The sequence below is a fragment of the Sinohyriopsis cumingii genome, unplaced genomic scaffold (assembly GCF_028554795.1).
Source record: "Sinohyriopsis cumingii isolate HCF-2022 unplaced genomic scaffold, ASM2855479v2 utg000354l, whole genome shotgun sequence".
NCBI classification, from domain to species: domain Eukaryota; kingdom Metazoa; phylum Mollusca; class Bivalvia; order Unionida; family Unionidae; genus Sinohyriopsis; species Sinohyriopsis cumingii.
The window spans coordinates 2,063,393-2,080,439 of NW_028315890.1; positions in this window are offsets into that span (position 1 = coordinate 2,063,393).

The window sequence follows — 17,047 nt, forward strand, 5'->3', positions numbered from 1 at the left end:
GACACCGGTCTGCTTATATCTCAATTGGATTTTAAATCATTTTACCCCATCTATTATTTTTCATTAGAGCATATGGATTTGATAAAACAGTCTGTTGTTGATATGCATTTTAAAGCAAAAATGACCAACGCAGGTGCTGCTCAATTTAGAGCAATCGCTGTTATACTCAGCGACAGGACCATGATTCTTGAGGGTATTAGTGGTCGCATGAGGATCATGGACGCTCCTGTGAAGAAAATGTAATTTAAATCAACCGGTTTATTTATAAAATGTATGAGCACGTTAGCGTAACTCTGATTCCGGGTTAGATAAAAAAATCACAATCGAGTATCACAAAAACCTGCGGGACAAAATTAACGTTGAAACATGATCAAATTCAAGGTGGACAAAATAAGCTATCTCTAACCAAAAAGCAGCTAGCACGTTTCCGTAAAGCTAAATCAGGTAACAAAGGAAATCAGGTAAATTTATCCGCTGGTGCCATTAAAGATATGGTAAAAACAGGTGGATTTTTCCCGTTGTTAGCTGTTGTAATCGCAGCAAAGGCCGCTGCGTTACCCGCGATAGCCGCCGCGGCTGCACCAGCTATAGCAAAAGCCGTTGCATTGGGTGCTGTTGGATCACTAGGAGGATTAGCCGTAAATAAGATAGTCGGTGCAAGATACGGCATAAAATGGTAGAGGTTATCGTCTACCAGGAACACTCCCTTCATGGTACGGGAAAGGTCTTCGATTAGTAAAATAACACGGATGTCAAATTTTGATTTAATTGACGCCGCTAATAAAACAGAAAATAAAATTTTTCAGAGGGGTATTCATGCGAGATCAATTGCCAGCTCGCCCCAATAAATATGAAACAGGAATTATAAACCTCGATAAAAGCATCGGACCAGGTACTCACTGGGTTGCTTACGCGATAAATCCACACGAGATTATCTACGCCGACTCATATGGATTAGCTCCGCCTCGTGAGTTTCTTAATTACAGATCTCAATTAAATATACCAGCATGGTATTCTACGCTACCAACACAAACACTAACCGATCCTACGATCTGCGGTGATGAGGCGATTAATATACTCGATGCAATATCTAAATCTAACAAACCATACCATAAAACAGTCCACGAGTACACGTCAAATAACTTAGATCAATCAGGTATAAATAATGGTTGATATTTTCGGTAGATCTCTCTCATCGCGCATGAGAAAAAAGCTGCTGACGTTGATTTATCTAAATATGCAATAAAAGATTACATAAATAATCTTTTATCGATAGCGGGAGTAGGACCTGACGAGGTTGCCATTTTTCAAGATCAGCACGGGAAATTAAAGACCAGCAACGTTAAGATAGGCGACATAATCAAACGAGACGAATACAATACTCACGTAGGTGACTTTAATACTGCTAAGGAAGATATCAAAAAACTTGATGATGATCTTGGAATTATGAATAATTTAATGCATCAAAGAATCGGCAATCATGTAAAAATTACCGGCGATACAATGTCAGGAGAACTCAATATGGGCAAAACAAAATATCTTCACTGGGAAATCCAACAGCAGATGAAGATGCTGTAACAAAAAAGTACGTCGATGATGTAAATTTAAAATTACGTACTCTGCGTGAGGAATATGATTCCCATATAATAACCTTCACAAGTTTTAGAAGAAATACTTTAGACCTAAACAAAATAACTCGAATTTTTTGGTAGTAAATCACCTGCAATCAGTATAAAATACTCAGAAATTAAAAAAAAATATTCGATGAAGTGGTTCGTGTGGTATCATCATCTACATCTGTAACGTGGACAAGAATAGATAATAAAAGAAAATATACTCCAGCTGTTACCGGCATGCACATATTAACAGTGATTAGTCTAATGAAATTTAGGGTAATTATAGCTGGACTATCAATTGAATCACCCGGTAACAGTTGAATTACAAAAAGATACTGAAGCAGTATTTGAATTACAGTCAATTGATGGCGCTTTATCTAAAACAAATTATTCGTACGTGTTGGAGTTTGTATTTAAAACATCCTAATTCATATAAAATGAGTGCATCAAAATACCGATACGATCAGGCTCGTGCGTGGCAGGAGTCTCTAAAAAATATAATCGATATTTATCAAACAAAACTAAAAAAATATCAGCGCAGATTAGTCGTAATTGATGTTACCGTTTACTCTGTATCTGCGGTTGTTGTTGGTACCGGAATAATATTATCCGCGTTAACGATGATAGCGCCGGCAGCGATAACCATCGTTGTTTCTGTGACTACCACGCTATCCGGTGTATTCGGTATAATAACAAAAAAAATAATATCTTCATGTAACAGCGCAAAGTTAACCGAATACAAAGATAAATTAGACACAACGATGGCGGCGTATTCAAAATTATCCTCGATGTTATCAGAAAGTCTCAATGACGGTATTGTATCTGATACAGAGTTCGCACTGATGACTAAGATTTACAATCAAACGATTAAAGACGTCAATATAAATAATGACAGAATTACTGACGCAGATAGCGACAAACACAAATCCGCAAAAGACAACGATGATCTCGGCGAGCTCGACTAAGCCCGAGTTCAGTATTATTTTTCCAACACCTATTTCTATTAGTGAAATAGCACTGGCGCATTTGAGAGTTTATTACACCTGGCCTAATATCAGATCCAAATCATTTGGAATTTACAGTCGAATAATTCATTTGTTTTTGCTAATGAAAATAAACCCGATGGAACACCTGATTGGAACGTAGTTGGATTACCAACAGGCAGTTATCAGATTGAGCAAATCAGCGACGAATTAACATGGAGAATAAAAAATATAACTGGAGAGGATCCTGGAATAACGATATCTGTGCACAAGCCAACATTGACCTCAGTCATTGAAGTGAGCTCAAATTACATGGTTGATATTTATTCAAGTTCAATAGGAACCGTACTGCGTTGGCCTGAGATTGCCCCGCCAGCACCACCAGCACCACCAGAACCCAAGAGAGAAGATTTTATCACAGATCGACAGACTTCAATACCAACTGTTTTTGATGATGTAATGAGTAGAGGAGTTTCATATCCTGCTAAACATTTTAGATGCTACAAACATCATCCTAAATTGGGTGGTAGAACAATAGAATGGATTTTTTATTCCGGAATAATAAGATATCCGGATGGAGGCATGAGTTCTAGTTGGATAGAACTTTACATCAATGATAATAATATAACAAAATTTGAAAATGTTACTAAAATGTTTAATGAACACAGTGAAAAATATCACAGTGAATTAGATCATTTGAAACGACATTTTAATGAGTGTAGTTCTGATGTATCAATTTCATGTAATGAAATTATTAAAAACATTGAAATAATGAATTATTTAACGTCTATCTTAGAAGAATTTCACCGATTTTTAATTCAGATGATAATCGATGATAAAACAGGTAATAAAGAAAATTATATTAGACTATATCGGATAACTGAGGCTGAGTTGCCAAATTATAAATTTCCCGGTTATAACGCAGATGAGTTGAACAAATCTCTAAAAGATACTATCGATGAAATGTTTTCTAAATTACACGCTGCATGGAGAAAAATATTACCACCACCATCTATTCTTAAGCGTGATAATGTACCAGATGGTACCGGACGGCATTTTTCGCCTGATGTGGTAAATATAACAAATGTTGTCGCGGTTAATCTTAATTGTGATATCATCGAAAAGAGCTACAGCGCAGATGCATCTGTGTCTGATCAGGCAAAACAGGGGTTTGTTTTATATTCGTTTTCGCCAGCATCTCCACCTGGATTTTTACTTGTGCAAGAACCGATCAATCCTGTTTACTTGAGGTGTCATAATAATCTACTGTCGAGAGTGAATTTCTCACTAACTGACCAATCTGGGAATTTGTTAGATATACGTGGCGATACTCTGAGCATAAATCTGCTAATAAAATCTTAATTTTGTCATTATAGCAACAAAAAAAATTATTTTATATTTGTGTTTTTTTCTGAAGATTTTGAAAAATTTTGCCATTTTTGATGAAAAATCACTCATTTTGGTGAAAAAATCGACCATTTTACATGATTATGTCAAACAAAAATCCACAATTTTGCTAATTTCATCAGGTTAAACCTCAAGCGGTTCTCTAATTTATGTGTCGACAAATCATCAAAAATCAACAAAATTAGCTCAAAAATCAACAATTACTGATGGTTTTTTTGATAAATTCATGGTGGTTAGGGGTTAATTTTGACGTTTTTTCGCATTTTATCGATAAATCAATTACAGAACCGCTTGAGGTTTGACCCGACAAAAATCAGCATTTTGATAATATTTCTTTCACAAAATCGGATAAAATGGTTGATTTTTTCACCAAAATGGTTGATTTTCTTAAAATTATTGAGAAAAAAATATTCAGAAATAAAATAAAATTATTCATAAATAAATTATTCAGAAATCATTTTTGGCAGCTGCCTCGCACGTGTATAAATCATTTTGTTTAGATTCATACGCGTCAGACAATGCTGATCGAATTTTCTCAACGGCACGCGCCAACATGGTAAAATCTGATATTTGTGCATCATCGATATTAATCAGCGATTTGTGCATCGCACATTGAATTTTTTTGATTAATCTGTATTCGGACGACAGCGTGTATCGGCCTTCTTGTTTGTTCTGAATCAATGTTTCAAAATCCATTGTCATTTTGTCGGCGTCTAGATCATCCGATAAGGGAATTTCTTTGATTCGAAGTACCTCAATTGATTTGATTATTTCATTAATATTTTCTTGGTTCATTTTTATATTAGCTTAATTCTAAATGTGCGGAAAAAATAATTATTTCAAATAATATCAGAGGGTTTTTATTCATCTGAGTCTAATATCAGAGGATAATAACCGAATTTGACCCAATATCCAAATTTGTATGAGAATGTTGATTTGTCTCTCCCTGTTGCGACCTGCTGTACTGATGCAGGGCAAATACCAAAATATCTACCAGCGGAGGCCATTGATTAAAAATGCAACTCTTCACCGGGTTCCATGTTGATTGATTTGACCGCCTTAGCAATTTTGCTTCCACCCGTATTACCTTTCTTCAGATTTTCGCTCTGTGTTATCGCCTGAAGGTTTTCTATGGCATTGTTGAGTTTATTTCCATCAATATGATCGATTACCAGATCACGTTTGATTGGTCCATGAAAACGTTCAAATACAAATCTGTGATTGTAATAGGTATTTTTTTCCGGCTCCAAACATAAGATAACCAGCCTTACTAACGTTATCAACCGGTTTTTTCAATCTGTAGTTTCTGACAACACCGTCGCGTGATGCTTCATAATTATCAATGGTTGGATGTCTTCTGAATATAGGGTTATTATACAATATCCATTTGTCTAAATCAAAGTTTGTCCAAAAATCTATCTAGATAATCTTCTTCGCAATTGATAGCGAGATCACAATCAATTTTTTATTGTAATATCGTTTTAGCTCTCTATATTTTTTCTCACCGCAGTCTGAACAAATACGCGTTTTCCCTCGTACTCCGAGTTTGCATCTGACACATCTGGTTGGACCAACTCCACCTCGTTTAATATAAGCTAAATGTATTCCACAGTATTCTTTTCTACATGACCTGTTGCAACAATTTAACGAGCCGACCATCAACCATTTGCACTTTTTCATTTTATTTATTAAACAGTTGTCTAAAATATAATATGAAGATATTCGACAGCGATGATATTGAATATGTTGTTCCTGAGGTAGATCTCGCCAAGAAAGAATTCTACGATGATGGAGCAGCTCATGTGTGGTCCACAAGGAGAACAAACGTCATAGACAACACAATGAACGATACAAGACCTAAAAAATTAATTGATTTACTCGGTGATGACAAATACATACTCAGAATCAAATTCATTGTATACAACGAAAATGACGCGTGGATTACTGGAGACAAGCGCGATCCCGTAATTAGCGGAAAAAAAATCTGTAACGGTGAGTAAAACATCTAAACCAGGATTATTGACCGGCATAGACAAACCGTATTATGTGCGAGCTTAGCCTGTCACAGCGGTTGTTTATGGTGTATATAAATTAAATAAACCAAACGTTGAGAATCTTGCCAAGATGAAGATGTCCACGAAGATAATTTGCGTAGCTGAGCGAATAATAGAGCATTTTACAAACGCGAAGCGCGGGAATGGGTTAACCGATCTGCGGCGAGAAAAGATTAATGCTTGGTCAGGATCTGTGGCTGATGGTGCATCAATTGACGATGTTGCTGTGTTATCGGCAAAATTAAAATTTCCCATCACGGTAAAAACAATATCAGGCGAGATTTTATACTCATCTGCGTATAAATCCAGAGGAGAACCCATATACATAATTGATCACAATTCACATGCATGGAGCAGCGCGGTAACAGTTTTTCCTCGAGAGCGCGTTATTAAATTTTACAGAGGATATATTTTTAATTTTATTCATGAAATAAGTAAATCTGACCCGGTATCTATTTGGTTGTTTTCCAGTGATCATAAATACGATCAGTTGGTACGGCCTAACGGAGAATTATATCGAAGTGAATTTTTACATGATTCGATGACAGCAATGGTAAAAAAATACTCTGCGGATGAAAATTTGTTGGTTAATTGTTTCACGATTCCATCTGTTATTGCTCACGCAGCAAAAGAAAAAAATTCATTGAAGGCAACTCGACGTGAGTTTCTTAAAGATATTCAGCAGAGCTGTATCGAATACGGTCATGGTGGATTATGGAATACTGAGTATAATCCTATGAAGATGATTTTATTTGACATGATAGCGTGTTATCCTGCTAGTTTTCTCGGAATGGGTGAGTGAAGTAAATATTTTACTCAATTTGGCCATCCCCGCGATGAGATGACCAGAATATCTATTAATGGACCATTGCCAGATTTTCCTCTGACAGGATTCGCTCGTGTTGTATCGTTTAAATTTAATGATGGTTTGCATAAAATCTGTTACGTTTGGTTTGGTAAACATTTCTCAGAACAAAAATGGGTTCCAATTGTTTTATTGAGATATATGCTAGATTCTGCGATGTTGACATCGTTGACGGTCAGCGAGGCTATTGTATCATATAAAAACCAAAATGACGTTTGACTGTCAACTGAACATGACGACGCGAAAGATTTAGGCAGAAAAATAATCGGAAAATTTACTCAGGGTGGTTCGTGTGATCATCAGCGACATCATTGCAGATTGATCATGGACGAAGCTGAATTAAATTTTATAATCGCTGATACTGCTGAGAGAGGTATATTTTGTGACCGAGAAAATGTTTATTTATCAAACGGAACAAAATTAGGTACTGTAGTTAGCTATCTCGAGGGAGAGTCACCGCAGTATACTCATTTAAGATCGTCAATGTTGGCGTACGCGAGTATAAATCTGCTATCGATGATAAATAAATTCCCTAATGACGCTGTTAGGGTAGCTACTGATTCATTCTATGTTAATGAAAAATTTCTACCAGAGTTGGAAAAATTAACCGGCAATGGATCATGGGGTACATGGCGTGTAAAAGACGAACATATTTTACGGTATTGTAAATACGCCGATGTACCAGTTGAGGATAATTATTATTCTGATAGTATATCAGAAATTTCGACAGCACCATCTGTATATGATCCTGTATCGAGATACAAGACAGTCTACGTGAATGGACCGGGTGGATCAGGCAAAACGATCAGAATTATAGAATTATTTAAAAATTCTGACGTAATTGTACTGACGCCAACACACATATTAGCACGAGAGATGAGGCAACGCGGCGTCAATTCATGTACGTATCACAGCTTTTTCAAGTATAATGGTGGAACATGGACTCCTTCGCGAATGGGAGAGAAATACGTGAACAGAGTAATTATATGGGATGAAATTTGTACTGTATTCGCTAAAACGTTGAAAATGTTTTTGGATTGGTTCCTAACAAAAAATACAGCGGTAATTATGTGCGACGACCACGGCCAACCCAATCATATTGATGGAGAATCACCTCATGATTGGCTAAAGCAGTTTGTTGATTATTATGAGGAGGTCAACGCCGATTACAGATATCTTGATGGTCGGTTGAGCGAATTTAAGAGATTAATTCGACTACAACCAAATAAAATTCAATGCAGTGTGATACGAGAAATAATTCCAAAAACATCCATGGAAGATTTCTTATCAACGTGGACTCCAAATGATTTGATTGTGGCTAGCAGAAAAATAATACGTGACGTGCTTCAGCAGAGATTATTTAAGTTACATGAAGAAATGTTTCCGCTGATGCCAGTACCGTTATGTTACAGGCCAGCCGATACCAGATTGCAAAATATTGACGTTGATATACCAGGACAAGGAAAGCAGAATCTTGTATTGAATGATATTGTCACTGTTGATATCGATTTAATTAGTGATATGTTGAGTGCAGAAAAATCTCCGTTGACGTTAGGATATGCCATGACAATTCATTCTTCACAGGGATTAACCATAACCGATATTCGAGTTTGGATTGTTGACGATTACATAGAATGGTATAATCTGGTGTATTTAGCCGTATCTAGAGTCAGAAAAATAAACCAACTAGGACGGATTGTTTTAGATAGAATAATTATTAATGATGAAATTGACGAGTATGTGATAAAACAAAAATTGATCACCTATAAACAAACCGAAAAAAAAATAATCGTGAATTGGATTTAGATGTCGAATTTATTTTATCGCTGAAAGAGAAACAAAAAAATCATTGTGCCGATTGTAATTGCATAATGACGTGGAGTTATCAAAAAAATGATTCCAGACAATTTACCGTAGACAGAATAAATAATGGTTTAGGTCACAATCGCGATAATGTTACGCTGACGTGTTTAGAGTGGAACCGACGAGGAGTTGATTATCTAAGTGACTGAGGCGGTAATTGAGTATCAGCTGGTATTACTTGTAATTGCTCGCGAGTAAAACCTCCTTGAGGCGCTAACGAATCTAACATGTAAATTATTGGTCTACCTGATGATTTTGTCACTGATACTATCTTATGTGTCGTCGTGCTCCAGATTGGATCCGTCGCTCTTTTTCTGCCACCCTCAGACTCACCTGGTTTGTATAAATATCTGACGATGACACTACCAAGAACAGGTCGAGCTGAAAAATCACGTCGTTTTATCGGTATAAAATCTTTCTGTATGTCAATTGCTGGTTTCATTGATATAGCTCACGTTGTTTCGTTATTTATCGCAGAAATAACACTGGGTAACCTGACAACGCAGTCGTTAGATCGTTTATCCTGAATAAATTCCATCGCGTATTGATAACCAAATAACCGCTCAGCTAATGTTTTGTTGAATCTCTCCACAATTGCCTGATCATTGTGAATATTAACCTTGCCTCGTCTTATTTTTGTATTTTTTTGTTTCATTAATGAGGTCACCACACCAAAAAATTCCCGTCCGGGATCAACCTGAAGTGAAATTGGCCAGGTTAGTGGTCCTCGCTGTAATATTCGCTCAAATGCATCAGCTACCTCAGCGGCTGTTTTCTTGGTTAATGGCTCAGCTTCTTTGTATCTGCTAGCGATATCTACTACGGTTAGGACGTATTTGTAGATTTTACCATCACCAGTATCGTGTGGCAGAAACATTATATCAGCCTGATGAACCTCATTTGGTACGCTAACATCAAAATGTGCGTATTCGATCCGCTTAGGTGGTGGTAGATAAATTTGCCATATAGCTTGTTTAGATAACCAAGCAGCAGCCGTTGACGGTTTTACTCGAACAGCCTTTGCAAGCTTCTTGATAGCTGCTTTACCCCGCCAAAATCCTGCTGGAGAATAATAAATCGCTTCCATATTAATTACCGGCACCGAAGATTAATTTACCCTTCATCGCGTTTTTAATTAACCACGAATCTAACCTCTGTTTGATAGATTTATTTTTTATGGAATTTATTGCGTGAATTAAATTTATATCAGCAAGATGTCGTTGTTGAATATCTTTATTTCGATATGCTGTGTCATGAATCAAACAGCCCCGATCAATCGCATTAATCGGTTCTTCACCTGAATTTGGTTGATCCTGATTATCTAATCTGATATCGAGTCTGGTACCTGGTCCGCAGTAGCTGTATCCTGGTAGGTGTTTTTCTCCTGAGTATTTAGCCCAGGGAAATCCTGGTAGCGAGGATTACTTTGAGGTGATGTCACCTCCGTGGAATTTTTTTTTTTAGTTGATGATGTAAATCTAAACTTTTTTGTGCCGCATTTTTCACATTTACCGGTAACAGCTGATCTCTTGTTGCGGGTAACAACCGTAGTTAGCTCTACAATTGCTGTGCGTGTTTTACATTTGACAAAATATAGATCCATAATATTTATTATATCATGAATGTAATTGATTTTTCAGCTACAAAACAATCCGTTCCTGTCAAGCATCATGCTGCATTGCCCAATTCAATTAGAATGATAATAATAGGTCCATCTGGTAGTGGAAAAACACAATTATTGTTGAATTTGATAATGAGGTGGCTAAAATGATATAAATTGTATTTGGTTGCACCATCTGTGGATGATCAGCGTTGTTATCAGGTATTGAAAGAGTTTAATGAAAATGCAGCCTTGCTGAATAATGGTGAAAATATTATTGATTTTATAACAGATATCGAAGAAGCTCCCTCAGTTGATGATCTAGATGGGTCGATCAATAATTTAGTTGTCTACGACGACGTGATGCTGGATAAACAAACTAATCCAGCCAGAATATTTTCCCGTGGTAGACATAAAAATACAGATGTCATTTATGTAACTCAGAGGTATACTTAGATACCTAAATTGATCAGAGATAATTGTAATATTTTGGTTATTTTTAATGGCGTCGATGCTCATACATTAAGAAATATTCATCAGACCTGGTGCGGTGGCGACATGGATATAAATAAATTTAAAAATTTCTTCTCACGAGCTCAAGCTACACCTCATGGATTTGTAACGGTAAATTTATGTGATCCCAGGTCAAGATATCGAATAGGCTTGGATAAAATCTTTTAACGCTGACTGGCATAATATTTGTGCAATTAGACAATAGCAGCAGGGAGGGCCTAACCTATGGTCGGTCGTATGGCAATAAACAAAAAAAAAAATTAAAATTCACGTAGAATACTTTTTTTTTCAGCTAAAATCTTCAGACTTAGGTTTTATTGATGGAACAGGGTTCAGTAACGAGTAAAACTCTCCAGGAAGCCTTTATTCGGTAAATAAAACCTTTCTACGAGGGAGTTTTCTGTGGAAGGTTTATTCTTTGTCGGGAACCCTAGGTCTGTCTGCCCTCCCTGCTGCTCCATAAACAAAATCTCTTTTCCTTTTCTCTTCTCTTTTATCATAACCACACCAATGGCCTAGTAGTTAGAGCGTCCACCTCGGATGCAGTGTTTGTGGGTTCGATCGCATGCACACTGCAGACATCGTAGCGATATGAATGCAAAAGTTTTAAAATTATGTTAACAATCTAAATCACACACACTCTTTAACTTCATTCAATTATATTTGCTCTCTCTCCTCTATCTTCCGCTGGTGGGTTTGTCTGTCTCTCTCTCCATGTAAATGTTCTCTCTCCGTAAGTGATACTCCTTGTATAGGGTGATAGAGGTTACCACATCACAAACAATTCATGAAACGATTCACACCTTTCCAAGGGGAAACCAGACGCAGCTATTGATGGCATTCTTTGTCACCTAACGCTTTCCACGTGGCTGTGGTATAAGTTCACCAAGGAGAATCTGACACGGATTACACATATCAAGCACCATCCTCCTCCACAAGACCGAGATCGGCCAAGAAAAAAGGCATTCGATAGCTCCCAAAGATTATAGTCAAACTTGATCTAACAAATGTGACCGTCAGATATGTTAGATTGATTGTGCTTAATCGATGAAGTTGGACTCTCAGATTCATGAAAATAGTTTGTATTAATTAGGAACTTATGGATGCTGTGTCGGTGGAGTCGAAGCGACTGTGTGAGGCTAAGAATATTCATTGCTCACGACATTTCTAAAATCAAGTCTTTGAATGTAGCTTAGTACAGTTGTATAATTAACTTCATTCAGATCATGAACACACTTCTGCACTTCCATCATTCCAAATATGAGTTGGACACGAAATAATGAAAATCCACCGTTCATGTGACACACACTTTCCTTCCTGTAGCCTGCGAACACCTCAAGTTTTATTGACGAATCAACTCATGTCTACCAATATATGTATCCCCCAGAATAAGAGCATTCAATATCAAATTTCTTTCTTCCAAGACATAGTGGTGACTCAGACGATTCAGCGAGCAGCAATATACCAGACAGTAAACGAGTTTGGAAAACCATTAGACAACTGATTCATTAAACAAGATAACACAATGAAACGTAACAACAGCTTTACAAAAAATAGTTTAAAACACAATATGGGCTTACAGTACAGATGACGACACATGGGTAATTGTCAAGTATAGTCTGCAGTCCATTCCAAATAGCTGGGCATTGGTATGCAAATGAACGTTGTCAGTATAACTTTTTTATACATTGGAATTGCTAAATGAATCGCATTTAATTATATGAAATTCGCATTTATTCGTTTAGTGTACTGCCTCTGATCTTCGTCATCAGGAACAGGAAACAATACTCAAATCAAAATTTATCCATTTAATAATATTATATCATTCGGGTCTCTTGACGCCAATTTGTGTCATTCATGCATTTGTCAGTTGATATGAACTATTGCATGTTAGATAAACATCCACTTTTGAGACAGTTATCCAAAGACCTAGGCACTTGTTAAACTGATTGGACTGTTCTAGTCTCTTGACGTAGATTTCTGGCAGTCTTGCATTTGTCAGTAGAGAGGAACCCATTATGTCGCTTCACAACTTCTTAGTGACAGTTTCACTTTAATATTTGATTACGTATTATTGACACGTATGAATTTATGGAACTTATTCCATGATTCGTGTCTTCAAACGGAGATTGCTCGCAATCATGCATTTTTCAGAAGATAGGAAATATGTATTCCTCTTCTCAACTACTTAATGATAGATAAATATAAAATTTTATGATTTTTTTCTTTAGACTTAATCATTTCTTACTTTGATTAGACTGTTTGAATCTCTTGACATACGTGTCTTTCATATTGTGCTTGTTGCTGTTCCTGAGCAAGAAGCTGTATTTCTTCCTAATTTAATTGAAATGTAAACAAAAGAAAAGCCTTCAATTTACAACCAGTCTCGTCTTGATTTAACAAGATTCATATTCCAACTTATTGATAGCTCAAAGAGATTTGGATTAAACGTTCCAGAATAGGTCACTCCGTCCTCATTCAAAAGCCAGAATATTGATTACGAGACATCCGCATTCCTTAATGTTATCTAGTTGAAGATATCTAAGATCGACAATTAATTTAGTTTACATAATTGACGTCATATTTTAATATGTGTCTTTAAAAATTGAATGCACATCAAGAACACTACCTAGATAGTTGATACTTGCAAATAATATCTTACTTTCAAAGTTTTGAAACGCGAATAATAGACAGTATAGCAATGAATAGGTATCCAGCATTACATTATAAAATCAGTTATGCCATGTAATATAAAAAGAGCGCTAACCATAATAAAGAAAGCAAACATTAGGCGGCTAAAAATGCAAATATTTTGACAATGAGAATATGTTCAACGTTTACTGGAATCGTTCTTCTTAAGTCATTGCGAAAGTGCCGATTATCGTTCAGCACAATGGTGAAAAGATTTTAGAGTAGCCTTAACAATTGTTCAGTCATATCGATACGATGTGTGCAGTTTGGCAGTTTATAGTGATCCTTATAACTGGGGTATCATGCCACAGATATGCAGCATAATGTCCCACCCAGTCACATTATCCTGACACCTGGCCGACCACTCCTAACACTAAACATCTTAATGCTGAGCGCCAAGTGAGGCAGCTGTTAGTACCATGTTTGGTAAGTATTTGGCATGACACGGCCGGGGATCGAACCAACGAATCCCGCTTCGAAGGCGAACGTTATAACCTCTAACCCACCACACCGGTCTCATCACAATTGTCAAATGCCAGTTTAGGTTAATCAGCTCTCAGATAATCATTGTTTTAGCTGATCATCATATTAACAAACAATATGTAATATATTTTTTATAATTCAAGCTCATGTATAAAATCATCATGGCCACATGATCCACTTCCAGTTTAATTTAATGTAAAAATATCCGTCCAACAATGAATCTGCATCAACAATAGGGCTGATGTAAAACTGATGTAAACGGATGAATGCAATACACATTCATGTAACTTGCTATAATCCAGTTAAGAAAGTGAAAATAAGATAACACCATCATTGTTATAGTTGTGTCTCTTTTGCTCAAACAGTCTAATTTATTTTCAAACATACCTGTTGCTAATTCTAGCATTTTATAAATTTTCACTCGGGTTGACAAAAACAAAATGTTATGTAAAGGATACGCTGAAGGTTACATTCATAAGTGTTTCAATGCTGAAATTTTTTAAGTAGTGCATGTTCATACCTTTTCTAAGCAGCTGTAACTACCTTTATTGTAAGCCTAAGATTGAAAATGAGATAGTGAGTGATTTACTTGCCATCTGCATAATTTGTTATTTTTTCCAGGCGGCGGCTTTATTTTAGATTGTCCAAAGTAAAACAAACGTTTGAATGTGTAACAGGTGCGTTATCCCTATCATATTCCTGTGCAATTATTCAAGTCAGCCAGGAAGACCTGTACCTCACAATTTTATGAGTGTGAAGTCATTGATGATAAAAACTGATAATATGTTGTTTTATACTCGAATCCTTCTCCGTTCTTCACGCGCATATAGGAAATGCAACTTGGACGTTACACACGTATTTGCATGGCTATCTTATGCCAGCGTACCGAAAGCAAGTCAATCAGGATGTTTACTCAGCAATGTAATTTTTTAACGGCAGGTTGATGTAAAATAGGATAAGGTTGAATTGCATGCTATCAAAAACATCATTTTCATTCGTGCATTTATATAAATGTCAACAGTTGTTATCATTGCGAATGTAGTTTTAGCGTCAATAAGTAAGGTAAATGTGCCTGAAAATTGAGAGGAGATTATATTTTGTATTGATGCATAAATATATGTGAGATTAAAATAATATTGTAATCCTTAGCATAACATATTTTAATTCTTAAAACACTTCTAAGTATGAAATAATTAATAAATTACAGAACCTACTGAATATATTTTCTCTGATAAAATGGGAAAGTATTAGAGTGTTCAAGAATGTGTATGTCTACATCTCAATTCAATTGTCTTGGAATTTCTCTGAAGCTGATCATAGCGTTCACTATAGCAATTTCATCATAATGCGGATATTCCCTCTCTTCGCAGTTGAGGGTCAACATTTAAAAGTATGATTTATACGTGATGCAAATACAAAAGAGAAATATAAATAATATACTGCTACATAGTTGCTCTTTATTTTGAAAAAGAGAAGAGAATATTCTAAGTCACAATTTTAAGAATAGCGTTTTTTGTTTTTGTTTAATAACGATAAATACTGTTATATAAATGATAATGTATGCAGCTATTACTGTTGTAACCACATTTGATACAATGCACGTGTTATTAAATATTTATTTGCTCATTTTCATTAAGTATACTATTTTTTTTTCTTTTTGAAATGAATGTGCTATGAATAGTGTGGACAGTCAGATGTAAAGTAAGATCTTGATTTTTGTCCAGTGTTACTTTACCTTGCCAGTGCACGTTAATTAGGTTAATCATGCTGAAGTTTATCTCCCAATTGCATCGATGTGGAGACATTGAATTTCAAAACTGACAATATCCTTTACCCACGAATTCATCTACTGTCATCTCTCTTGATGCAAATCTATATATGGGCGGTAGAAACATGCAAGCATACCAGTGCGAAGAAACCAATCAAGTCAATCAGGAAGACGTTCAATCAACCAATTACTCTTTACCTGCAAGTTGGTGTAAAACAGATAAAGTGTAATAACAATAATATCGTTTTTACTATCTGGATTTATACAAATGACAATAGTATCAGCTTTGTGATTGTTGGTTCTGCGCCAGTAAATGGTCAAATATGCTTGAAATTCGATATCAGATGACATATTTTATTCAACAATAAATATATATATATATATATATATATATATATATATATATATATATATATATATATATATATATCGTATAATACATTGACATAGCGATACTGAGTCGTACGCGACAGCTTGTCAAATGAATTAATCAAGCTGATCACGCAGACGAGTAGCTCACAATTGCATCATTATCAATTAAGCGACGATATAATCAGACAGAATGTTATTGTATACGCTTTACTATTTTCCTATATTGACACTCAGATTTGAAATGAGATTTGGAGAGCACACAGGTGTGGGCTTCCAGATCATGCACAAGTGCAAAGTAATCAAGTTAATCAAGTGCAAAGTGAGATTTGTCAGAAACGTCGAAGCAGTTAGTCTTATTTTAGAAAATAAAATATAAAAACATATTGCATAGCTGAATCTAAATACAATATAATCGAAAAAGTCAGTCTTTGTGTTTATATCTTTCTAACCCGATACAAAAGTACATTTGTTAATTTACATCCTTAAATATTAGATAATCAATGATATGCATGTTAAATATTTTAAAACATTTGACTTTGTGCATGATACGATTATTCAACACTAACAATCGACCATTATATTATAAATCAATTAGCGCATGATGAAACTATAATATCCGGTTAAAGGAAAGATAACGTCCTAATAGTTATAATTAAATAAAGAAACCATCTGGTTTACCAAGATATATATATTTACAAATATGGCACAATGGATCAATAGGGTATATCTTATTTATGCCCATATTTGTCTGTGATTTTCCAATCTCAGCAACTTAATTTTAGATAAATATCCAGTTTTGAGAACATTTTCCTCAGACATATGCAGTTATCAA